Source organism: Rhinolophus sinicus, chromosome 9, assembly GCF_057876585.1.
Source record: "Rhinolophus sinicus isolate RSI-liver-muscle chromosome 9, RSI-T2T, whole genome shotgun sequence".
Lineage (NCBI taxonomy): Eukaryota > Metazoa > Chordata > Mammalia > Chiroptera > Rhinolophidae > Rhinolophus > Rhinolophus sinicus.
Genome location: NC_142509.1, coordinates 3848908 through 3874438, shown reverse-complemented (window position 1 = coordinate 3874438; position 25531 = coordinate 3848908). Strand labels below are relative to the sequence as shown.

At 38.5% G+C, this 25531-nt stretch overlaps 1 protein-coding gene across 3 annotated transcripts in view; it reads right to left on the bottom strand.

The window, feature by feature from the left end:
• JHY (junctional cadherin complex regulator) overlaps window positions 1-2023 on the bottom strand; it is an 80971-nt gene extending 78948 nt beyond the window's left edge. For all 3 annotated transcript variants that reach the window (XM_019718585.3, XM_019718587.3, XM_019718588.3), the window contains exon 1: window positions 1859-2023. The gene's annotated coding sequence lies outside the window, so the exon portion shown is untranslated. The remainder of the gene's footprint in view (window positions 1-1858) is intronic.
• Window positions 2024-25531: the final 23508 nt, after the last annotated feature.

Sequence of the window (25531 nt, the reverse complement as noted above, 5' to 3'; positions counted from 1 at the left end):
AACAATGATGAAAACTATTCCACCAAAGATTTGGTGGCCTTGTGAATTCCGCCACTGAGCAATTCATAGCAGAGGCTAGATGTCCACCTACCTGAAAGGGCCTCTGTCCTGGGGAGCGTAGGGTGGATGGGAGATTGGCCTGAGTGACAGCTGGGTCTCTTCTAACTCGCTTAAGCGTGTCATTCCAAGTGACTCCTCCCTTTCTCAAAGGACGGTTATAAAGACCAATAAGATGGTTTATGGAAAGGATGCTTTGAGTTCGTATCAGATTGAAAGGAGATGATGTTTTTGGATTGTGCTTCCTTTCATCTCCACCTAGCATTTGTCTTTCCGCTGTCTTCTACCTCACTGCCTTTATGGCTTTTTTTTTTTCCAGATAACAGAAACCTTCACCACCAGAGATTACCGTAAAATTTGTTTAAAAGGCTTGCTCTTGTTCTTTTGGCAGATCCTAACTTCAGTAAAATAATATGGTCTTATTCCTAGCATTGCTTATAATGTTGATCTTGTTGCTAAGGTTCCCAAGGAACAGCATCAACTCCTTGGAGGAAAGCACTTTAACAAACAAAGTAGACAAAAGGTAACATTCATATTTAAATACATATGAACTGGTTTTCTTCTTAATTCAAAGTTGTCTCAGTTGGTGGACTAACATTATTGTCTAACTGTACAGACTGGTTTGCTATATTAAGTCTCTTATCTTAAAAATACATCTATTTCATTCTACTGTATTATTTTAATATTGACAAGCTGATTAATTGTTGCTTTTTAGGATATCTTTAGAAAGCAGCAAATCCATCAAGTACTAGCCCATTGTAACTGAAGGTTTTTAAACACCAGTTTTACTCTAAGAGTTCAAGTCATTGTACTGGGGAACTGAAAGAAAAGGCTTAAAATAATCATATTTCAATGGGGAATTGCTCCTTCATGCAATTATTCAGTCTCTTCAATTTATCTTCTTTTCTTAAATGAGGTAGACTAGCGCCCCTTGGAGTTAACTTAAATTTTAAAAGTCCATAGAAGAAGATAATACTTCTGTTGTTAACATATTAATGGAGTTTGGGAGAGTATAAAGAAAGAAAGCCACAAAAGCCGGGTCTTCCGTGGAGGTCCGGTCTTATAAAAGCATGGGATCAAAGAAGGAAAAGCTGGTAGCTTAACTAAATGAAAAAGTGGGCATTTCAAATGTAATGAAAGTGGCTCCCTAGTGGCACAACAGTTTTCCACTGAAATTTCTGACCAAGAGAGGCAAACAAATCTCATAAGTAAACAAGACCCACACGGATACCTAGGCACTAAGAAATGGCCAGTTCCCTAAAAAACTAACCCCGGGTCTAGTCCACTAGCACTGGGAGAATCGAATTTCCTTTGGGGGATGAAAAGGAATCCTGCTTGTGCTCACCAAGATGAATGGTATTGAAAGCTTGGCCCTGTTTTGGAACAGGCCAGAAGCTGCCCTTATGGGTGTTCAGTTTGTTTCCTCCCTTTGCCTTTTCTCTGGGGGACGAGACTGGGCAGCAAGGGGCGTTTTAAGGCCCAGGAAGTGACGGGGCCCGACGGTCTGGTGCCCTGGGCTGTCTTAACCTAGGACAGGGCTGCTCTGGGAGTCTGGGCGCCAAAGCTTTTCCAGCGCCTGACCTCCCGACCCAGGCCCCTGGGCCCAGTCCCTGCCTCGGCCACAGTCCACCCTTCCGGCCCTGGTCTCAAATGCTGTCAGGGGCGGGCTGCTTTGAGTCCTCCCTGATTCGGATCCGGTTCCCTCGGGAGGTGTCCTGCTACCCCCAGCCCCAGTCCCAGCCCTTCTCGTCTCCCTCCCCGGCGTGCCGCCCACCCTGTTCCGGGGGCAACTGCCAGTCACCTGCCCGTCGCTCCTCCGCTGCCGCGACCCCGGCGGCCCCGCATCCACCTGCGTGCGCCGCAGCCGCCGCCGGGCCCTGCCCGTCACCTCCCCCGGCCCCCGGCTGCCGGCGTCGCCCAGAGCTACCCCGGAGACCGCGGCCCCGCGCGACTCGGGCCTGGCATCGCCGCGGGCGGGGTCACACCGGGAGGGCGGGGCCGGTGCGGTCGCCACTACCACGTCCGGTGACACCTCCAGCTCGGGCGGAGAGGCGGGTGGGACCGGTTGCGATGATGGCCTCAGGGCCAGACCCTGGCGACGGCTGGAGCTCCGGGTGAGGCTGCTGCCGGGCAACTCGGACTTTCCAAAGTTGGAAAAGCAAGGAAAGGCAGTCCACCGGGTGAGAGAGGGTATTTGCAACAAATGCTGCTAAGAATACTTGAAGGACTCCTGCAAATCAAGGAAAAGAATCCAGTTAGAGTGGGCACATGACTTGAACAGCGATTTTACAAAAGAATTCCAAACAGCCAATAAATATTTGTTGTTGATTTTAAAGCTACTTAATTCATAATAATCAGAAGAGGGCAAATTAAAGCCGTAGTGGGTATGACTCCATACTCACCAGATGAGCATAAGAAGTATTGGAGGGTGCCTGGGCTTGGGAAGGATGCAGGGCAAAGAACCCTCATCCTGCAGATGGGAGTGTGAAGTGGTGCAACCGCTTTGCAAAATGGTATGACATTAGCTAGACGTGTGTACCCTATGACTCAGCAATTATACTTTTACGTATTTACTCTAAAAACATTTGTGCTTGTGTGAACCCAAACTGGAAAAAACAATAGAATGGTTCATTAAATTGTGGTATTCCATACAGGCATACTATACAATAATGAAAATGAATGAAATACAGCTACATGAAATGATACAGAGGCATTTAAAAAATATAATATTGAGTAAAAAAAAAAGCAAAACAAACACCCAAAAATACATATTGTATGATTTTGTATATAAAAATTTAAACAGGCAAAATTAAATTATATTATGTTTATGGATGCATTCTTAGTGGAGGAAACCACGAAAAAAAGCAAAGTAATGATTCTCATAAAGTGAGGATCATTGTTAGCTCTGGCAGGCAGGGTCAGGGTTTTGGGGAAGAGTGCTTTTGAGATTCTATTTCCTGATTTTTTTTTTAACTTTTGTTTATTTTAAGTGTGTTTTTCCAGGACCCATCAGTTCCAAGTCAAGTAGTTGTTTCAATTTAGCTGTGGAGGGCGCAGCTCACAGTGGCCCATGTGGGGATCCAACCAGCAACCTTGTTGTTAAGAGCACCACGGTCTAACCCACTGACTAACTGGCCATCCCCTACTTCCTGACTTTTAATGCTGTTTATTTTATAACAATTAATTAAGCTATACATTTATGTATGTGTAAAGCAGTTTGCTATAAAAAAAAAGGCCTCAAAGAAAAGTAAAGAAAGGAAGTGTTGGGGATTATACTCACATTAAAATAGCATTAAAACCTCTAGTAGATTTGAATAACTGCCTTCAACAAGGCAAGAATGCTTCAATACCAAAAAGCTAATAAACAAAAGGGAACACAGAAAATTAGAAAATATCTTTGCTACTCAATTTACCATTTTCATTCTGCTTTTTATTGAAATAACTTTTCTTTTTGTTGTTTTGTGTGTGTGTGTGTGTGTACAGTGACTATATTTGATATAAAAGAAATTAATTTTAAAACCATTTTTTAATAAAATAAAACAGGTGTAGAAAACTACTCAGAAGAAATATATAGTATAATGAATTATGATAAACTGAATGCTCTTACAATTTTCACCCAGGCCAAGAACTAGAAGTTAGCTAGCCACGATGCAAGGCCTTCATGTGCTCTGTCCCTATGGCAGCTGAATTTTACCCTCCAAAAGGAACCTTCTCGATTTTTATTGGCATCACTTGCTGTGCTTATCATTTTATTGCCCAAAGTATATCTCCACAAATAGAGTTTAGTCTTGCCCATTTAAAAAAATTTTGATAATTTTTTTGTGGTTGTATGTAGGGGGTCTTTTAGTTTACAGGTTTTTTCCCCATCGCTTTCTTTTCTGTTGAGTAACTCGAACTGTTTGCCCTATAAATTTTTTCACCAACTCCATTTTGTTGATCACGTTCTCATGATGCAGTTCATCTTATTCCTCTGTCCTCTGTTCCCTGCAAATTGGCAGCTGGATCCAGGGGCTTGATCATAATTGTGTTTCACCTCTTTGGTAAGTCTGTAGGTAGTGTTCTATTCTTCCATTAGGAGGCACCTCTTTTTGATTTTGCAGCCATTAGTGCTTTAGCTTAATCCGTTAATTCTTGGGGATTATAAAGTGTTGACTCTCTGATTCTGTTGTTTCTTTTTCATTTGTTCTTGGAACATGGCTATAAAGAGCCAAATATCCTCCTCATCAGGTACTGTTTTGTTGTACTGTTCAAATAGGGTAGTCAGAATACATGTTTGATTGATTCTTTCCTTTTATACGAGGTTTCTGAATGAGTTTGAGTCACTAGCATCCATTTCTGACCATTTCCTTTTTTCAACTTTGTTTTTATTGTGGTAAAATATACAGAAAATAGAATTTATCATCTTATCCATTTTTAAGTGTACAGTTAAGAGGTATTTAGTACATTCATATTGTTGTGCAATTATCACCACCATCCATCTTCAGATCTCCTTTCATCTTGCAAAAATGAAACTTATATTCATCAAATAATAACTCCCCAGTCCCTACTTTTTGGCTCCCCAATCCCTGGAAACCACCATTCTACTTTCTATCTCCATGAATCTGCCTATTCTAGATACCTCATATAAGTGGAATCATGCAGTGTTTATCCTTTTATGTCTGGCTTATTTCATATAGCATAAGGTGTTTAAGGTTCATCTGTGTATCAGAATTTTATTTCTTTTTTTTTAATTTATTGGGGGGACAATTGTTAGTAAAATTACATAGATTTCAGGTGTACAATTCTGTATTACATCATCTATAAATCCCATTGTGTGTTCACCACCCAGAGTCAGTTCTCCTTCCATCACCATATATTGGATCCGCCTTACCCTCATCTTCCACCCCCCACCCCCTTTACCCTCTGGTAACCACTAAACTATTGTCTGTGTCTATGAGTTTTTGTTTCTCATTTGTATGTCTTGTTCCTTTGTTGTTTTTAGTTTATATACCACATATCAGTGAAATCATATGGTTCTTTGCTTTTTCTGTTTGACTTATTTCGCTTAGCATTATACTCTCAAGATCCATCCGTGTTGTCACAAATGTTCCTATATCATCTTTTCTTACCGCCGAATAGTATTCCATTGTGTATATATACCACAACTTCTTTATCCATTCATCTATCGAAGGACATTTTGGTTGTATCCATGTCTTGGCCACCGTAAACAAAGCTGCAATGAACATTGGAGCACACGTGTCTTTATGGATAAATGTTTTCAGATTTCTTGGGTAGATACCCAGGAGAGGGATTGCTGGGTCATATGGTAATTCTATTCGTAATTTTTTGAGGAACCTCCACACTGCCTTCCATAACGGCTGCACCAGTCTGCATTCCCACCAACAGTGTATGAGGGTTCCTTTTTCCTCACAGCCTCTCCAACACTTGTTACTATTTGTCTTGTTGATGATAGCCATTCTGACTGGGGTGAGGTGATATCTCATTGTGGTTTTGATTTGCATTTCTCTGATGATTAGTGATGTTGAGCATTTTTTCATATGTCTATTTGCCATTTGTATGTCCTCTTTGGAGAAATGTCTCTTCAGGTCCTCTGCCCATTTTCCAATTGGGTTGTTTGTTTTTTTGTTGTTGAGTTGCATGAGTTCCTTGTATATTTTGGATATTAGCCCCTTATCGGAGGCACTGTTTGCAAAAATCTTCTCCCATTCAGTTGGTTGCCTCTTTATTTTGTCGATGGTTTCTTTTGCTGTGTAAAAGCTTTTAAGTTTCATATAGTCCCATTCGTTTATTTTAGCTTTACTTCCATTGCCTTTGGAGTCAAATTCATAAAATGCTCTTTGAACCCAAGGTCCATAAGTTTAGTACCTATGTTTTCTTCTATGCAGTTTATTGTGTCAGGTCTTATGCTTAAGTCTTTGATCCATTTTGAATTAATTTTGGTACACGGTGACAGATAGCCGTCCAGTTTCTTTTGCACATGGCTATCCAATTCTCCCAGCACCATTTATTGAAGAGGCTGTCTGTCCAACATTGTATGTTTTTAGCTTCTTTGTCAAAAATTATCTGTCCATATTTATGTGGTTTTATTTCTGGGTTCTCAATTCGATTCCATTGGTCTACATGTCTGTTTTTCTGCCAATACCATGCTGTTTTGATTATTGTAGCCCTGTAGTACAAGCCAAAGTCAGGGAGTGTGATACCTCCAGTATTGTACTTTTTTCTTAAGATTGCTTTGGCTATTCGGGTTTTTTTGTGGTTCCAAATAAATCTGATGATTTTTTGTTCTATTTCTTTAAAAAATGCCATTGGGATTTTGATGGGGATTGCATTAAATCTGTATATTGTTTTGGGTAATATGGCCATTTTAACTATGTTGATTCTTCCAATCCATGAGCACGGAACGGAATGTCTTTCCATTTCTCTGTGTCTTCTTCAATTTCTTTCAAAAATGTCTTATAGTTTTCAGCATATAGGTCTTTCACATCCTTGGTGAAGTTTATTCCTAGATATTTTATTCTTTTTGCTGCAATTGCAAAAGGAATTGTTTTTTGTATTTCTTTTTCTGAGATTTCATTGTTAGTATATAGGAAGGCAATGGACTTTTGTACGTTGATTTTGTAGCCAGCAACTTTACTGTATTCGTTGATTGTTTCTAATAGCTTTCTGGTGGAGTCTTTAGGGTTTTCTATATATAGCATCATGTCATCTTCAAAGAGTGATAATTTAACTTCTTCATTCCCAATTTGGATGCCTTTTATTTCTTTCTCTTGCCTGATTGCGCTGGGAAGGACTTCAACACTATGTTGAAAAGCAGAGGTGATAGGGGACAGCCCTGTCGTGTTCCTGAACGTAGATCAAACGGCTTCAGTTTTTCACCATTAATTATGAGATTAGCTGAGGGTTTGTCATATATGGCCTTTATTATGTTCAGGTATTTTCCCTCTACACCTATTTTATTAAGTGTTTTAATCATAAATGTATATTGTATCTTGTCAAATTCTTTTTCTGCATCAATCGATATAATCATATGATACTTCTACTTTATTTTGTTTATGTGATGTATCACATTGATGGATTTGCGGATGTTGAACCATCCTTGTGCCCTTGGGATGAACCCCACTTGGTCGTGATGAATAATCTTTTTAATGCATTGTTGTATTCGATTTGCTAGAATTTTATTTAGGATTTTTGCATCGGTATTCATTAGAGATATTGGTCTGTAGTTTTCTTTTTTGTGCTGTCCTTACCAGGTTTTGGTATCAGGGTAATGTTGGCCTCAAAAAATGAGTTAGGGAGTACTGTCACTTCTTCAATTTTTTGGAAGAGTTTGAGCAGGATTGGTATTAGATCCTCTTTGAAGGTTTGGTAGAATTCACTAGTGAAGCCATCTGGTCCAGGACTTTTGCTTTTGGGAAGGTTTTGGATGACTGATTCAATTTCATTACTGGTGATCAGTCTGTTTAGATTTTCCAGTTCTTCATGGTTCAGCCTTGGAAGGCTATATGTTTCTAAGAACTTGTCCATTTCTTCTAGGTTATTGTATTTGGAGGCATATAGTCCTTCATAGTATTCTTGGATGATCCTTTGTATTTCTGTGGTGTCCGTGATAACTTCCCCTTTTTCGTTTCTGATTTTGTTAATTAATATCTTCTCTCTTTTTATATTAGTGAGTCTAAGGGTTTGTCAATTTTATTAATCTTTTCATAGAACCAGCTCTTTGTCCCATTAATGTCTTCTATTGTCTTTTTGTTCTCTATTTCATTTAGTTCTCCTCTGATTTTTGTTATTTCCTTTCTTCTGCTGACCTTGGGTTTCACTTGTTCTTCTTTTTCTAGTTCTTTAAGGTGTAACATGAGTTTATTTATTTGGGATTTTTCTTGTTTCTAGAGATAGGCCTGTAATGATATAAATTTCCCTCTTAAAACTGCTTTCGCTGCATCCCAAAAATTTTGGTAGGATGTATTTTCATTGCCACTTGTTTCTATGTATCTTTTGATCTCTCCTCTAATTTCTTCTTTGACCCAGTCGTTCTTTAAAAGTATGTTGTTTAATCTCCATGTATTTGTGTTTTTTCTTGCTTTCTTTTCTTTTCTTTTTTTTTCCAGCAAATATTTTTGACTGCTTGTTTTATTTTTTATTTTTTATTTATTTTTATTAGATTTATTGGGGTGACAATTGTTAGTAAAATTACATAGATTTCAGGTGTACAATTCTGTATTACATCATCTATAAATCCCATTGTGTGTTCATCACCCAGAGTCAGTTCTCCTTCCATCACCATATATTTGATCCCCCTTACCTTCACCCCTCACCCCCTGCCCCCCACCCCCCTTACCCTCAGCTTCAGTTTTAAAATTTTTTTTTTTTGTGGTAAAATATACGTAACATAAAGTTTAACATCAGTAGCATTAAGTACATTCACATTATTGCACAAACATCACTGCCATCCTGCTCCAGAACCATTTTCCTCATGCAAAACAGAAACTCTATATCTAAACAATAACTCCCCATTTCCCCAAGCCTCCAGCTCCTGGCAACCACCATTCTGCTTTCTCTCTCTGTGAGCTTGACTACTCTAGGTAATACATAAAGATGGAGTCATATTATTGGGCTTATTTCCCTGTTTCTTGCTTTCTTTTTGCAGTTGATATCCAATTTCAAAGCCTTGTGATCAGAGAATATGCTTGGTATGATTTCAATCTTCTTAAATTTGCTGAGGATGATTTTATGTCCCAATATATGGTCTATCCTTGAGAATGTTCCCTATACAGTAGAAAAGAATGTATAGTCTGATGTTTTAGGATGAAGTGCTCTACATATGTCAATTATGTCCATTTCATCTAATATGTCGTTTAGGGCTGCTATTTCATTATTTATTTTTTGTTTGGATGATCTATCCATAGCTGTCAATGATGTATTTAAGTCCCCTAGTAGAATTGTGTTTTGGTCAATTTCTCCCTTTAGTTCTGTTAGTAGTTGCTTGGTGTATCTCGGTGCTCCCTGATTGGGGACATAAATATTGATGACTGTTATGTCTTCTTGTTGTATAGTCCCCTTTATCATTATGAAATGTCCATCTTTGTCTCTTGTTATCTTTTTCACCCTGAAGTCTGTTTCATCTGATATCAGTATGGCTACACCTGATTCTCTTTGGGTACCATTTGCTTGGAGTGTCAATTTCCACCCTTTCACTTTGAGTCTATGTTTGTCCTTGTAGCTGAGATGTGTCTCTTGGAAGCAGCATATGGTTAGGTTTAGTTTTTTGATCCAATCTGCTATTCTGTGCCTTTTTATTGGTGAGTTCAGCCCATTTACATTTAGGGTGATTATTGATATGTGAGGATTTCCTGTCATTCTATCTTTAGTTTTCTTGTAAGGCTGTGTCACCATTGTTTCTTTGCCTTTTTGTTGTTGTCTATTATTTCTGTGTGGTGGTATTCTATGATGTTTCCCTCTGTTTCCTCTTTTATTACAGTATATATTTCAGTTCTGGATTTTTTTTTGAGTGGTTATCCTTAAGTTTATGTAAAAGAAAGTTTGATATTTAGAGTATTCCATTTTCTTCAGCACGCTTACTTTCTCCATTCCCATATTCCAGTTCAGGCCTTTACTCTCCCCCTTTTTGAGTTTTGGTTGCCACAAATTGTCCCTGTTTATGGTGGTCAAATAGCCTCCTTTAGTATTTCTTGTAGTGCAGGTCGTGTAGTAGAAAATTCTCTCAGCTTCTGTATGTCTGGAAAGGTCTTTATTCCTCCTTCATATCTAAAGGATATCTTTTCTGGATACATTATTTTTGGCTCAGAATTTCTCTCTTTCAATAGTTTGAATATTTGGTTCCACTCCCTCCTGGCTTGTAGAGTTTCTGCTGAAAATTCTGATAATAATCTACTGGGCTTTCCTTTGTAGGTTACCGTCTTCTTTTCCCTGGCTGCCTTGAGGATTCTTTCTTTGTTGTTGACTTTAGACAGCTTCAATACAATGTGCCTTGGAAAAGGCCTGTTGGGATTGAGGTAATTAGGTGTTCTATTTACTTCTTGGATTCGAGGATCCAGTTCTGTCCACAAGTCGGGAAGTTCTCATCGACAATTTGTTTGAATATATTCTCTGTTCCCTTCTCTCTTTCTTCTCCTCCTGGTATGCCCATTATTCTTATATTGCTCTTTCTGATGGAGTCAGAAAGTTCTTGTAGAGTTCTTTCATTTCTTTTAAGTCTCAAGTCTCTTTCTTCTTCCATCTGTGTAATTTCCAGGTTTCTTTCTTCGATGTCACTGATTCTTTCCTCCATCTGGTGAACTCTACTACCTAAGCTGGTTATTTCATTCTGAATTTCTTCTATTGAGTTCTTAATCTCCAGAAATTCTATTTGGTTCTTTTTTAAAATTTCAATCTCTTTCGTAAATTGCTCATGCTGTTCTTTAATTGAGTATCTGAGTTCATTAAACTGCCTTTCTGTTTTCTTGCATCTCGTTGAGTTTTTTCAGAACTGCAATCTTGAATTCTCTGTCATTTAAGTCACATATTTCCATATCTTTACGTTCCTTTTCTGGAGACTTGTCACTTTCTTTCTGAGCTGTCTTGTTGCCTGGGTTATTCATGGCAATTAATGAATTATTATTTCTCTTCCTAGACATCTAAAGGAGTGGCTTCTGCAACAGGTTGATAGGAAGAGGTCTTTCTTTTGTTTTCCAGTACTTGTTGGTAGAATGTTTTATTTTTATCTCCAACTGCAGCCTTTTTTTTTCTTCACACGGTAGTGGTATGTTTTCTCTGCACTATTCCAGCTTCTCACAAAATTGGGTGATTCCCTGGGAGATGGGCTTCTCCTCTGTAAATAGTTCTCCTGGGTCACAGGGCACAGTGTCTGTGTGGGTATGTGGAGAGCTTTTGAAGCTCCAAAGCTCTTCCTGAACCAGATTCAGAGCCCGTGTGTTTCAGCAGTTCTGTTTACTCCTGCAGGGATCCGCCCAGATAGGTGGGGCCATTGGCAGGGTGAGTTGTGAGAGGTGGCCCCGAGCAATGGTGGTGACCACCACCACAGCCGGTCCTGCTTCCACAGCTCCCTCCCCTTTGCCGGAACCAGTTGGGCTGCGAATCCGTGTCTGCGGTCCACAGTTCTCAGAACAGCAAATATTCTGTTCTTTTGATCTGACACTGCTACTGTTCCGCTTCTAGCACTGGAGAGGTGGGAGTGGGGCGAGCTCTTGGAGGGTAGGGAGGGGGCGGATAGTCTCAGTGCCTAAGGCTTCAGTTCTCTGCTCAGCAGTGAGGGCTTAAACCATCGTTTTCAGCCTTCTTTCCTCAGTCTTTTCTCCGATGTCTCTGCCGTGAGCGTTGGGTTCAGCCGTGTTATATGCTGTCCCCTCAGCCCTGTGGGCCATAAGCAGAGCCCTAGCAGTCCGAGCTCTTCCCTCTCCTGCAGCTGTGGTAATTCTGGGATGCAGCGAGCTCGGAGCACTGAGCTAGGTCTGTGTCCTGCGCCTGCGGGGCTCCCTCTCCGCCCTTCTCCCTTCCCTCCTCTCTCCGCTTGTGCCATTTGCCCACCTTCAGGTGAATTCAGTAGTGGGCCTTTTTATCTTGCCTGTCTGCTGTGCAGGCAGTCCTTTGTGGAGTTATTGTTCTTTGATTAGTTGTAAATTCCAGGGGAGCTTTACAGAGGCTCACCTCACACCGCCATTTTGATGACGTCTCCAATTTCATTTCTTTTTATGGCTGAATAATAGTCCATTGGATGTATATAACTCATTTTGTTTATCCATTCGTCTGTTGATGGCCTTTTGGATACTTTTTGCCTTGTTCGTTGTAAATAATGCTGCTATGAAACATTGGTATACAAGTATCTGATTGAATGCCTCCTTTCAATTCTTTTCAATATATACATAGGAATTTAATTCATGGATCATATGGTAATTCTATGTTTAACATTCAAGGAACTGTGAAACTCTTTTCCATAGCAGCTGCACCGGTAATGCATCAGGATTCTACTTTCTCCACATTCTTGTCAACACTTTTTTTCTTCTTCTTCTTTTTTTTAAAATTAGTTTCCAATAACAAAACAATGTAATAGTTAGACATTTATCATTTATATCCCTCACACTGTGTCAACCGCCTTCCCCCCATCCACTATCCCTCTGACATCGAACACAGCCATTATGTTTCCACTCTCTCTATTCCTAATGCTGTATTCCACTTCTTGTAACAATATATATACATATAGACTTATAGTTGACATTCATTATTGTTCAGCTTTAGCTTCAGGTGTACAGTGCAGTGATCAGGCATCTACATCTTCCCTGAGGTGGTCCCCTGGATGAGACAAGTGTCCATTGGATACCCTACAAAATCTTTACAACATTATTGATTACATTCCCCAAAGTAATTTTCGTCTTCCCTTGGCAATCTTGCAGTTACTGACTGGGCTTTCTAAACCCCTCAGCTTCCCCCTTATCCCCACCCCCCCACCCATCTAGCAACCCTCAGTTTTTCCTCTATGTCTCTGAAACTGTTACTGATTAGTTCGTTCATTTATTCTTTTCTTTAGATTCCACATATAAGTGAGATCATACAGTATTTGTCTTTCTCTGTCTGACTTACTTCACTTAACATAATGTTCTCTAGGTCCATCCATGTTGTTGCAAATGGTAAGATTTCTTTCTTCTTTATGGCTGCGTAATACTCCATTGTATAAATGTACCACAGTTTCTTAATCCAGTCGTCTACCGATCGGCATTTCGGTTGTTTCTATGTCTTGGCTATTGTGCATAGTGCTGCAATAAACATAGAGGTGCATAATTTTTTTTGAATTAGAGTTTTGGATTTCTCCGGATAGATACCTAGGAGTGGAATTGCTGGATCATAAGGTAGCTCCATTTTCAGATTTTTGAGATACCTCCATACTGTTTTCCATAGTGGCTTCACCAATCTGCATTCCCACCAACAGTGCACAAGGGTTCCCTTTTCTTCACATCCTCATCAGCACCTGTTGTTTGTTGATTTATTGATGATAGCCATTTTGACTGGTGTGAGGTTGTTTCTCATGGTGGCTTTTATTTGCATTTCTCTGATGGTTAGTGAGGTTGAGCATTTTTTCATGTGTCTGCTTGCCATCTGTATGTCCTTTTTAGAAAAATGTCTCTTCATGTCCTCTGCCCATTTTTTAATTAGGTTGTTTGTTTTTCTTGGAGTTGAGTTGAGTGAGTTTTTTAATAAATTTGTGATACTAACCCCTTATTGGATATATCATTGGCAAATATCGTTTTCCATTCAGTAGGATCCCTTTTCGTTTTATTGATGGTTTCCTTTGCTGTGAAAAATCTTTTTAGTTTGATGTGATCCCACAAGTTTATTTTTTCTCTTACTTCCCTTGCCTGAGGGGATATATCAGTAAAAATCTTACTCCGGGTAATATCTGTAAAGTTTCTTTCTACATTTTCTTCTAGGAATTTTATGGTTTCAGGACTTACATTTAAGTCTTTAAGCCATTTTGAATTTATTTTTGTATGTGGTATAAGGAGGTGGTTCAGCTTCATTTTTTTGCAAATGTCTGTCCAGGTTTCCCAGCACTGTTTATTGAATAGACTGTCTTTACCCCACTGTAAATTCTTGCTTCCATTGTCATTGATTAAATGACCATATAGGCATGGATTTATTTCTGGGCTCTCTATTCTGTTCCATTGATCTATGTGTCTGTTTTTATGCCAGTACCATGCTGTTTTGATTACTGTAGACTTGTAGTATAATTTGATATCTGGTATCGTTATACCTCCCACTTTGTTCTTATTTCTCAAGATTGCTGAGGCTATCCGGGGTCTTTTATGGTCCCATATAAATTTTAGGATTATATGTTCTATTTCTGTGAAAAACGTCATTGGTAGCTTGATAGGAATTGCTTGAGTATGTTTATTGCCTTAGGCAGTATGGACATTTTAACTATATTAATTCTTCCTATCCATGAACATGGTATGTGTTTCCATCTATTTGTATCTTCTTTCATTTCTTTCTTCAGTGTCTTATACTTTTCTGAGTACAGTTCTTTTACTTCTTTGGTTAAATTTATTCCCAGGTATTTTATAGTCTTTGGAGCAATTGTAAATGGGATTGTTTTCTTAATTTCTCCTTCTGATGTTTTATTATTGGTATGTACAAATACAACTGATTTCTGAATATTAATTTTGTATCCTGCTACTTTACTAAATTCATCTATCAGCTCTAATAGTTTCTTGGTGGAGTCTTTAGGGTTCTCTATGTATAGTATCATGTCATATGCATATAATAACAATTTTACTTCCTCCTTACCAATTTGGATGCCTTTTATTTCTTTTTCTTGTCTGATTGCTGTGGCTAGAACTTCCAGCACTATGTTGAATAGAAGTGGAGAAAGTGGACAACCTTGCCTTGTTCCTGATCTTAGGGGGAATGGTTTTAGCGTTCCCCCATTGAATATGATGTTAGCTGTGGGTTTATCATATATGGCCTTTATTATGTTGAGATATGATCCCTCTATTCCCACTTTCTTAAGGGTTTTTATCATAAAGGGCTGCTGGATTTTGTCAGATGCTTTTTCTGCATCTTTGATATGATCATGTGATTTTTATTTTTCATTTTGTTAATGTGGTGTATCACGTTAATTGATTTGCGGATGTTGAACCACCCTTGCATACAGGGATGAATTCCACTTGATCATGGAGTATGATCTTTTTAATGTATTGCTGAGTTCTGTTTGCTAATATTTTGTTGAGGCTTTTTGCATCTATGTTCACTAGAGATATCAGCCTATAGTTTTCTTTTTTTGTAGTGTCTTTGTCTGATTTTGGGATCAGGGTGATAGTGGCCTCGTAAAAATTGTTTGGGAGCCTTCCATCCTTCTGGATTTTTTGGAAGAGCTTGAGGAGAGTAGGTGATAATTCATTTTTGAATGTTTTGTAAAATTCACCTGTAAAGCCATCTGGTCCAGGGCTTTTGTTTGTTGGGAGATTGTTGATTACTGATTCAATTTCCCTGCTGGTAGTCAGTCTATTGAGGTTTTGTGTTGCTTCTTGAGTTAGCCTTGGAAGGTTGTACGCCTCTAGAAAATTGTCCGTTTCTTCCAGATTGTCAAATTTGTTGGCATATAGTTGCTCATAGTAATTTCTCAATTTTTTTTGTATTTCTGCTGTGTCTGTTGTCACTTCTCCTCTTTCGTTTCTGATTTTATTAATTTGGGTCCTCTCTCTTTTTTTTTTTTTTTTTTTTAATGAGTCTGGCTAAAGGTTTATCAATTTTATTTATCTTCTCTAAGAACCAACTCTTGGATTCATTGATCTTTTGTATTGTTTTTCTGGTTTCTATTTCATTTATTTCCACTCTGATCTTTATTGTCTCCTTCCTTGTACTCCCTTTGGGCTTATTTGGTATTCTTTTTCCAGATCCCTTAAGTGTGAAGATCAACTGTTGATTAGTAATTTTTCTCGTTTCTTTAGGTAGGCCTGCAATGCTATGAATTTCCCTCTTAGGACTGCTTTCCCGGCATCCCATAGATTTTGGGTCATCGTTTCTTCATTTTCATTTGTCTCGAGATATCTTTTGATTTCTTCCTTGATCTCATTGTTGACCCATTCTTTATTTAGTAACATGTTATTCAGTGTCCATGAATTGGTGTGTCTTCCAGTTTTTTTTCTGTAGTTCATTTCTAATTTCATAGCATTGTGGTCACAGAAGACAATTGGTATGATTTCAATTTTCTTAAATTTATGAAGACTTGTTTTGTGGCCTAACATGTTGTCTATCTTGGAAAATGTTCCATGTGCGCTTCAGAGGAACGCGTATTCTGCAGCTTTGGGATGAAATGCTCTGAAAATATGGATTAAATCCAAGTGGTCCAATGTGTCATTTAAGGCCATTGTTTCCATATTGACTTTCTGTCTGGAAAACCTGCCCCTTGTTGTCAGAGGTGTGTTGAAGTCCCCTGGTATGATAGTGTTACTGTTGATCTCTGTCTTTATGTCAGCCAATATCTGTTTTATATATTTAGGTGCTCCTATGTTGGGTGCGTAGATATTTACTAGTGTTATAGCCTCTTGTCGGATCGATCTCTTTATTATTATATAGTGCCTATCTTTGTCTTTTAATATATTCTTCATTTTAAAGTCTATTTTGTCAGATACAAGTATTGCAACTCCACTTTTTTCTCATTTCCATTTGCATGAAATATCTTACTCCAACCCTTCACTTTCAGCCTGTGTGTGTCTTTTGATCTGAGATGAGTATCTTGTATACAGCATATAGAAGGGTCTTGCTTTCTTATCCACTGAGCCACCCTATGTCTTTTGATTGGAGAATTTAATCCATTTACATTTAAAGTGATTGTTGATAGGTACATAGTTATTGGCATTTTTTAAATTTCTAGTTAGATTGTTTTCATCTTTCTTCTGTTTACAGAAGTCTTTTTAATATTTCCTACAATGCTGGCTTGGTGGTAATAAATTCCTTTAGCTTATTCTTTTCTGGGAAGCTCTTTATCTCTCCTTCTATTTCAAATGATAACCTTGCTGGATAAAGCAATCTAGGCCTTTGTTTTCCATCACTTTGATTATCTCCTGCCACTCCCTCCTGGCCTTCAATGTTTCTGTAGAAAAGTCATTTGATAGTCTTATAGGAGTTCCCTTGTATGTAACTCTCTGTCTTTCTCTTGCTGCTTTTAGGATTCTCTCTTTGTCTTTAACCTTTGCCATTTTCACTATAATGTGTCTCGGTGTGGACCTATTTGGGTTTATACTGGTTGGAACTCTCTGCACTTCCTGGGCTTGTATGTCGGTTTCCTTCATCAGGTTAGGGAAATTTTCAGACATTACTTCAAATATGTTCTCGATTCCTTGCTTCCTCTCTTCACCTTCTGGTGTTCCTATGATGCGCATGTTGTTGCGCTTGATGTTATCCCAGAGGTCTCTTAAACCATCTTCATTGTTTTTTATTCTTTTTTCTTTTTGTTGTTCCCTTTGGGTGATTTCTGCTAACTTGTCTTCTAAGTCGCTGATTCGATCTTCTGCTTCATCTAACCTGCTGGTAATTCCTTCAAGTGTGTTCTTTTTTTCAGTTATTGTATTCTTTAGTTCTAACTGGTTGTTCATTATGATTTCTCTATCCTTCTTTATGTTGTCACTAAGCTCCTTAAACATTATTATCATCAGTGTTCTGAACTCTGTCTCTGATAGGTTGGTTACCTCTATTTCATTTGGTTCCAATTCAGGAGGTGTCTTCTGTTCTTTTACTTGGGACATGTTTCTTTGTTTCCCCATTCTGGCTGACTCTCTGTGTTTGCTTTGATGTATTACGTAGATCCCCTATGGTTCTTAGTTTTTGGTGGGTTATGTTATGTAGTATGTGTCCTTTATATTTGACTTGCATCACTTCCTTCTTCTCTTCTGTGTGTGCTCCAAAGGTGACTCTTGTGTTGTGTATATTGTCCTGTTAAAGTTGATCTTTAATTGCTTTAACTTGTGAGTAGGTGAGATTGACTCCCAGGCTGTCTAGTTGTGAGACTTCGCTCTGCCCACATCAGGATATTCTGCTGTGTGAGGGTTGACCACTTAAATGAGGTTTGGCCTCTATGGGCTCTTGTACCTGTAGGGAATTCCCTCTGGGTGTGTCACTTGTAGGTCAAACCTGGTAGTACTCTGGTTTGGTCTGGAGTTGGCCTCTGGGTGTGTTGAATCTTGTGCTTCTTAAGCTGGGCCCTGGTGTAGTGCAATTTCAGAACAAAGCAAATCACCAAGCACAACAACAGCAACAAAGAAAAAACCAAATACATTCACATGTGAAAACAACCGATAACCCACCCTTGACACAGGCAAAGATATCAAAGATATAAAAGCAAAACGAAACAAAAAAAGCACCACCAGTCTTGGCTTAAGCCCACCAAACAAACAGGCCTCTGCATATTGTGCAGGCAGAGATGGTCACCTGGTGCCCAGAGTGACCTTGGGACTGCAGATTTAGATGTGGGGCTAAGCGTCTGGATGATTGTTTCTACAAAGTCAGTGCAGTTTCTGCTCTTGCCTGCACATATGCTCACTGGGAGTAGCAGCACCAGCCTTGTGCCCAGGTCTCCTGAGTCTTAGGGCACTTCTTCCGTGTGTGTGTGTGTGTGTGTGTGTGTGTGTGTGTGTGTGTGGTGGGTGGGAGTTTTCTGAGTTTCTAAAAGCCCAGAGCTGTGTCTAATTGCCCTGCCCTAGGCAGGTCAGAAAGGGTGGGGGCTAGAGATGGAGAGGTCTTCTCTCTCCCACCCCAGCAGGGTCACACTCTTCCCGCAGGCCAGAAAAGGTGGTGGCTGGGGGTGGAGGAGTCTCTTCTCTCCCGGCCCAGCAATATCACACTCTTTCCAGCCTCTTGCCTGGGTCAGAGCTGCACTCCGGTCTTCCCAGATCCTGAGCATTAAGGCTCCTCTGTAATCTGACATTGCTCCTCATTTCAGGGGCAGCTTAAGTCTCTGGAAGGGTGCAGTTAGGATTGGGAGAGTGTGGGGGAGAGTGGGGGGAGGGGCCCAAGTATGGAGTTTATGTCCTTTGTCCAACCTAGGGCCCAGCTGGATGTCTCAGCTGAGGTTATTGCCTCAAATGCTGGATATGCTGCTCTCTCGGCAGGAGAGATCAGCTGTGGGATGCAGGGAAAGAACCCACTTCCTGGCTTTTGTGGTCTCTGTTCCATCCTCAAAACCCCTGCGTTTCTGCAGCCACGGATGCGGGCCGGGCCGGTCTCCACTCCGCTCCCTTCCCTCTTCCCCTGCTCTCCCAATTTGCCCACCTTCAAGTAATCCTCCTATGAGTCTCTTAGCTATTCTGTGTGATGAGCAGAGAGTCCTTTGACGGGTTATAGATGTTCCACTTGTGGTAAGATCCAGAGGAGAACTCAAGAAGTCCACCTCGCTGCCGCCATTCCTGTGACATCACTCTTGGCAACACTTTTTGTTCTCTGTTTTTTTAATAATGGTTATCTTAACGGGTGGGAAGTGGTATTTTGATTTGCATTTCCCTAATGACAAATGATGTTGTACATCTTTTCACGTACTGTATATTTTCTTTGGAGATATATCTATTTAAGATCTTTACCCATTTTTTAAATTGAACAGTTTGGTTTTTGTTGTTGTTGTTGAGTTGTAGTTCTTTATGTCCTTAGATATTAATCACTTATCAGGTATATTCTTTCCAAATATTTTCTTCCATCCCGTGGGTTGCCTTTTCATTCTGTTGATAGTGGCCATTTATACACAGAAGTTTTTAATTTTGATGAAGTCCAATTTATTTATTTTTTTGTTACATGTGCTTTTGGTGTCATATCCAAGTAATCATTACCAAATCCAATGTCATAAAGTTTTTGTCCTATGGTTTCTTCAAAGAGTTCTATAGTTATAGTATTAGCTCTTAAATTTAGGTCTTTGATCCATTTTGAACTAATTTTTGACAACGGTGTAGAGTAAGAGTCCAAATTCATTCTTTTGCATGCAGATAACCAGTTTCCCTAGCACCATTTTTGAAAGACTGTCCTTTCTCCATTGAATGGTTTTGGAATCCTTATTGAAAAATCAATTGATTGTATATGTGAGCGTTTATTTCTAGGCTCTGTATTCTGTTCCATCGGTTTACATGTTTGTACTTATGTCAGTACCACACAGTCTTTAAAAAATATTTATTTACTTTTTTTCAGTTACAGTTGACATTTTATATTATTTTATATTAGTTTCAGGTGTACAGCATAATGGTTAGACATTTATATTATTTATGCAGTGATCCCCCTGATTAGTCTAGTACCCACCTACCACTATACATAGATGTTTCTACATTACTGACTATATTTTCTATACTGTATTTTACATCCCCATGATTATTTTGTAACTACCGATTTGTATTTCTTTTAATCACTTCACCTTTTTCACCCAGCTCCCCAACTCTCCTCTCTGCTGGTCACCATGATTTTTTTCTCTTTATCTATGAGTCTGTTTCTGTTTTGTTTGTTTGCTTATTTTGTTCTTTAGATTCCACATATAAGTGAGATCATATGGTTTTTGTCTTTCTCAGTCTGACTTATTTCACTTAGCATGATCCTCTCTAGGTCCATCCATATGGTTGTAAATGGTAAGATTTTATTCTTTTTGATGGCCAAATAATAGTCCACAGTATATATGTACCACATCTTCTTTATCCAATCATCTATTGATGGGTACTTGAGCTGCTTCCATTTCTAACTATTGTAAATAGTGCAGCAATGAACATAGGATAGTATATAACTTTTCAAATTAGTGGATTTTTTTGGATAAATACCCAGAAGTGGAATTTTTGGGTCATGACTATTTTTAATTTTTTGAGGAACCTCCAAACCATTTTCCAGAGTGGCAACCCCACCAACTGTGTATGAGAGTTGCCTTTTCTCCACATCCTCACCAACATTTGTTGTTTGTTGATTTATTGATGATACGCATAGACATTCTGACAGGTGTGAGGAGATATCTAATTGTGGTTTTAATTTGCATTTCTCTGACAATTAGTGACATTAAGCATGCTTTCATACATCTATTGCCCATCTGTATGCTCTCTTTGGAGAAATATCTATTCAGGTCCTCGGCCCATTTTTTAATCGGATTGTTTGGGTTTTATAGTGTTGAGTTGTATGAGTTTATATATATATATATATAAAGCTTGCATATTAACCCCTTATCAGATATATCATTCGTGAATATCTTCTCCCATTCAGTAGACTATCTTTTCATTTTGTTGGTGGTTTCCTTTGCTATGCAAAAACTTTTTAGCTTGATGTAGTACCATTTATTTATATTTTCTTTTGTTTCCCTTGCCTGAAGAGAAAGATCAGAAAAAATATCACTAAGAGCAATGTCAGAAAGTTTACTGACTATGTTTTCTTCTGGGAGTTTTATGGTTTCGGGTCTTACATTTAAGTCTTTAATTCATTTTGAATTTATTCTTGTATATGGAGTAAGAAGGTGGTCCAGTTTCGTTTTTTTTTTTTTTTTCTTCATGTTATCTCTCCAGTTTTCCCAACACTCTCGTTTTCCCAACACTCTTTATTGTCTTTCCTCCACTGTATATTTTTGCCTCATTTGTCATAGATTAAATGACCACAGGGGCGTGGGCTTATTTCTGGGCTCTCTATGCTGTTCCATTGATCTATGTGCCTATTTTTTGGGCAGAGCCTAACCAGGAGAAGGCTAAAGAGAAATGAACTTTGAAGAGGTTGTCTTGGCCTACAAGAGTGTTTGAATGTTTGAAGCTGAAAGACAATGATTTAATAAACAACACAATAATGCTCTTTTCTTCAGAATTCCTAAGGATTGTAGAGTGCATGCAATAAAAATAAAGCCACAAAGTGTATTGTTTTAATCTGCTGTTATGGTAATAATAATAATGATAATTTACAAATGAATAATATTCCCAGGATCTGCAAAGTGCTTTTACATATATTATCTATTCAGAATTAAGTTGTCAATCTAAACTTGAACTAACCAAAACAGAAAAAAGAATAAGAAAAACAAGTACAAAATGATCAAAATAGATAGGCTAATAGTACTGAACTGATTTTAATCCTTCCCCATTGCCACTCCATCCATTACCTCAACTCCCTCGTCTTCTTTCCCTCTCCGAACGTGTAATTGATGCTCTGCTTGCAAAATCGTTTCCCTAACCCTTCCCTTCCTGTCTGACCAGCTTCTACTCACTGAGTCTACAAGATCTGCCTCAGTTCCATCTCCTTCAGGAAGAATTTGCAGACAGTCACCCAATCCTGTCCTCATGCTTCTTGGGCTAGGGTAGTCCTCAAACTGGGGCTGTTCTGACCACCAGAGTACACTTGGCAATGTCTGAAGATATTTTCTGTTGTTATGACTTAGGGGAGTGCTATTGACATCTATCAGGTAGAGGCCAGTAATGCTGCTAAGCATCCTACAATACACCAGGTAGCTTCCCCCAAAACAAAAGTTATTCAGTTCAATACATTAGTAGTGCTGAGGTTTACAAACCCTGTGGTAAACAAATAACCCCTGGTCTGTGACCCCGAGGTGCTCAAGTACATGCTGCTGTCTTTACCCACACACATGTACGGCGTTGATTTCTAATTACCTGTCAATGGTTCTGTCACCTCCTTACTGTACTATAAGCTCTCAGAGAGCAGGGACCAGCATTGAGCATGGTACCTAACAGATGCTCGATAAATGTTGAAGGAAAGCCACTACACCCTTACACTTTAGCACTTGAATGGAAGGTAGGTAAGTGTAGCCCATCAGGCCTTTTAATAGAGATATGCTCTGGTTTGGCATATAACTGGGATGATTAGATTATTTATTATTAAAACGAAGGATACAATCAAGAATTTTAGAAAGGTGCTATTGATAAATACATTAAGACAACCAGTATAAACTGAAATTGTCCTGGGTAGCCAGAAAGTGTGGTCACTCTATGTATAACTCTACCAAGTTTAAATGCCTGGTTCCTTCACATACATGTTAAAGTAGAAGCAGCAAATTAGGAATGAGTAAGGAAGGCCACTCTGAGGACAGAGAGAAGGGACAATACCAGCATGTAAAGGAACAGAAATACCACAAAAATGGATTAAAAAAAAAGCAAAAAAAACACAAGGCAACAAGCAGCCTTATGTGTGAGAAAACCTTGTGTGAGAATCAGTATTACAGCAAGCCCAATAATTCATTTTCATGATGATTATTTTTTTTAAAATTCTATAGAATAGATCAGTTTGATAAATACTGACTAGAAAGGTAAAAATCATGCAATATATTTTACAAAGATTTTTATCCAAAATATTAAAATGTTTAAAAATTTAAAGGATAAACTCTCAATCATCAAAAACAAAGTATTTAGGATGATGTCTTGAAAATTTTTAGAGGACTGAAGTTGTAATAAATATATGTTTGTACAGTTAATGTGATTAAATAGACAGAAGTACATCCTTAACACTGTTCTAGAAGAAGGAGTCAAGTGCTGGGGGAGCCGGGAGGAGGAGAGTGGAATTCTGCCTGGCTGAGATCAGAGGCTTTAGGAATGAGATGATTCTACAGGATGGCTCTTATGAATACAAATTAACAAATTCTCAATGACTGCATTTTTCTTTATTGTTTAGCACAGTGATGTGTTCATGATAAGCACTCTATTTTAAATGCCAGCTATTGTTATTAGGACTTTAAAATAATCTTTGGCTTCTCTTGTTTCATCAATCATCATATCTAATCTGTCACCAAGCCCTGTCAATTCTTTCATTATTACTATAAATTACCTATGATGCAAATGAATAAAACACTGCTAAAAAGGATATACACCGACATAAGAATATATATTGGTTATCTCTGAGGAGGAAGACAGGGGAATGGATTTGAGATGGGGAACAGGTAAACTTTATCTGTAATATCGTATGTCTTTTAAAAAATATATCTGAAACAAATATGGCAGTAAGGGTTATAAGCATTTTTCTCTGTACTGTTCTGAAGGTTAGAATTTTGTCAAAATTAAAAAAACCAATATCAATAGCAAAATAACAAACATCCCTTCACAGCACTATGACGTTAGGCAAGTTACACAGCAATAGAGAGAAAAGTATAATGAACACACACATAGCCCTCAACTGGCTTCAACAAATATCAATCTGTGAGCAATCTTGTTTCTATACATACTGTGCTCTACTCTCACTGAATTATTTAACAGCAAATCCCAGCTGTCATATGGCTTCATCTGTAAGTGTGTATCTCCACGAGATAATTTAAATATCTGTAATAGCATTACCGCATCTAAAACAAAATCAACAATGACTCCTTAATATTATTTAATACTGGGTCAATGTTCAGACTTCCCAGATTATTTCCTAGATGTCTTTTTATAATTGGTTGGTTTGAATCAGGATCCAAACAAGTCTATAAAATGATTTTTTTAAAAAACAGCTTTAGCGAGATACAAACCACATACCACACAATTCACCCTTTTACAGTGTACAGTTCAGTAGTTTTTAGTATATTCGTAGAGTTGTGCAGCCATCACAACTAATTCCAGAACATCTCCCCCAAAGAAACCCGTACCCATTATCAGTCACTCTTCATTCACTCCCTTCAGGACTCAGCAACCACTAATCTACTTTCTGTCTCTATGGATTTACTTATTTTGGACATTTCATATAAGTGGAATCATACAATGTGTGTGTGTGTGTGTGTGTGTGTGTGTGTGTGTGTGTGTGTGTGTGTGTGATTTCTTTCACTTAGCTTAATGTTTTCAAGGTTCATCCGCGTTGCAGCACGTATCAATACTTCGTTTCTTTTCATTGCCCAATAATATTCCACTGTATGAATATACCACATTTTATTTATCTAGTCATCAGTTGATAGACTTGATCAAAAGGTAGGAAAGTTGTTTCTACCTTTCCACTTTATGAATAATGCTGCTATACATATTCATGTGCAAATTTTTGTGTGGACATGTATTTCCAATTCTCTTGGGTATTGTTAGAATACATGGTAACTCTATGTTTAACATTTTGAGAAATTGCCAGGTTGTTTTCCAAAATAATTGAAACACTTTATATTCCCACCAATAATTTATGACTGTTCTCATTTCTCTATATCCTTTCCAAAGTTGTTATTTCCTATCTTTTTATTATTATTATTATTGCCATCCTTATGGGTATGAAGTTCTATTTCACTGTAGTTTTGACTTGCATTTCCCTAGTGACTAACGATGTTGAGCATCTTTTCATGTGCTTATGTCTATTCCCCCCCCTTTTCTTTTCTTTTTTTTTTTTTTTTTAATTAAATTTATTGCGGTGACAATTGTTAGTAAAATTACATAGATTTCAGGTGTACAATTCTGTATTACATCATCTATAAATCCCATTGTATGTTCATCACCCAGAGTCAGTTCTTCCATCACCATATATTCGATCCCCTTTACCCTCACCTCCCCCCCCACCCCCCTTACCCTCTGGCGACCACTAAACTATTGTCCGTGTCTATGAGTTTCTGTTTCTCATTTGTTTGTCTTGTTCTTTTGTTGTTTTTGGTTTATATACCACATATCAGTGAAATCACATGGTTCTCTGCTTTTTCTGTCTGACTTGTTTCGCTCAGCATTACTCTCTCAAGATCCATCCATGTTGTCACAAATGTTCCTATATCATCTTTTCTCACTGCCGAATAGTATTCCATTGTGTATATGTACCACAACTTCTTTATCCATTCATCTATCGAAGGACATTTTGGTTGTTTCCATGTCTTGGCCACCGTAAACAAAGCTGCAATGAACATTGGAGCACACGTGTCTTTATCTCTAAATGTTTTCAGATTTTTTGGGTAGATACCCAGGAGAGGGATTGCTGGGTCATATGGCAATTCTATTCGTAATTCTTTGAGGAACCTCCACACTGCCTTCCATAACGGCTGCACCAGTCTGCATTCCCACCAACAGTGTATGAGGGTTCCTTTTTCTCCACAGCCTCTCCAACA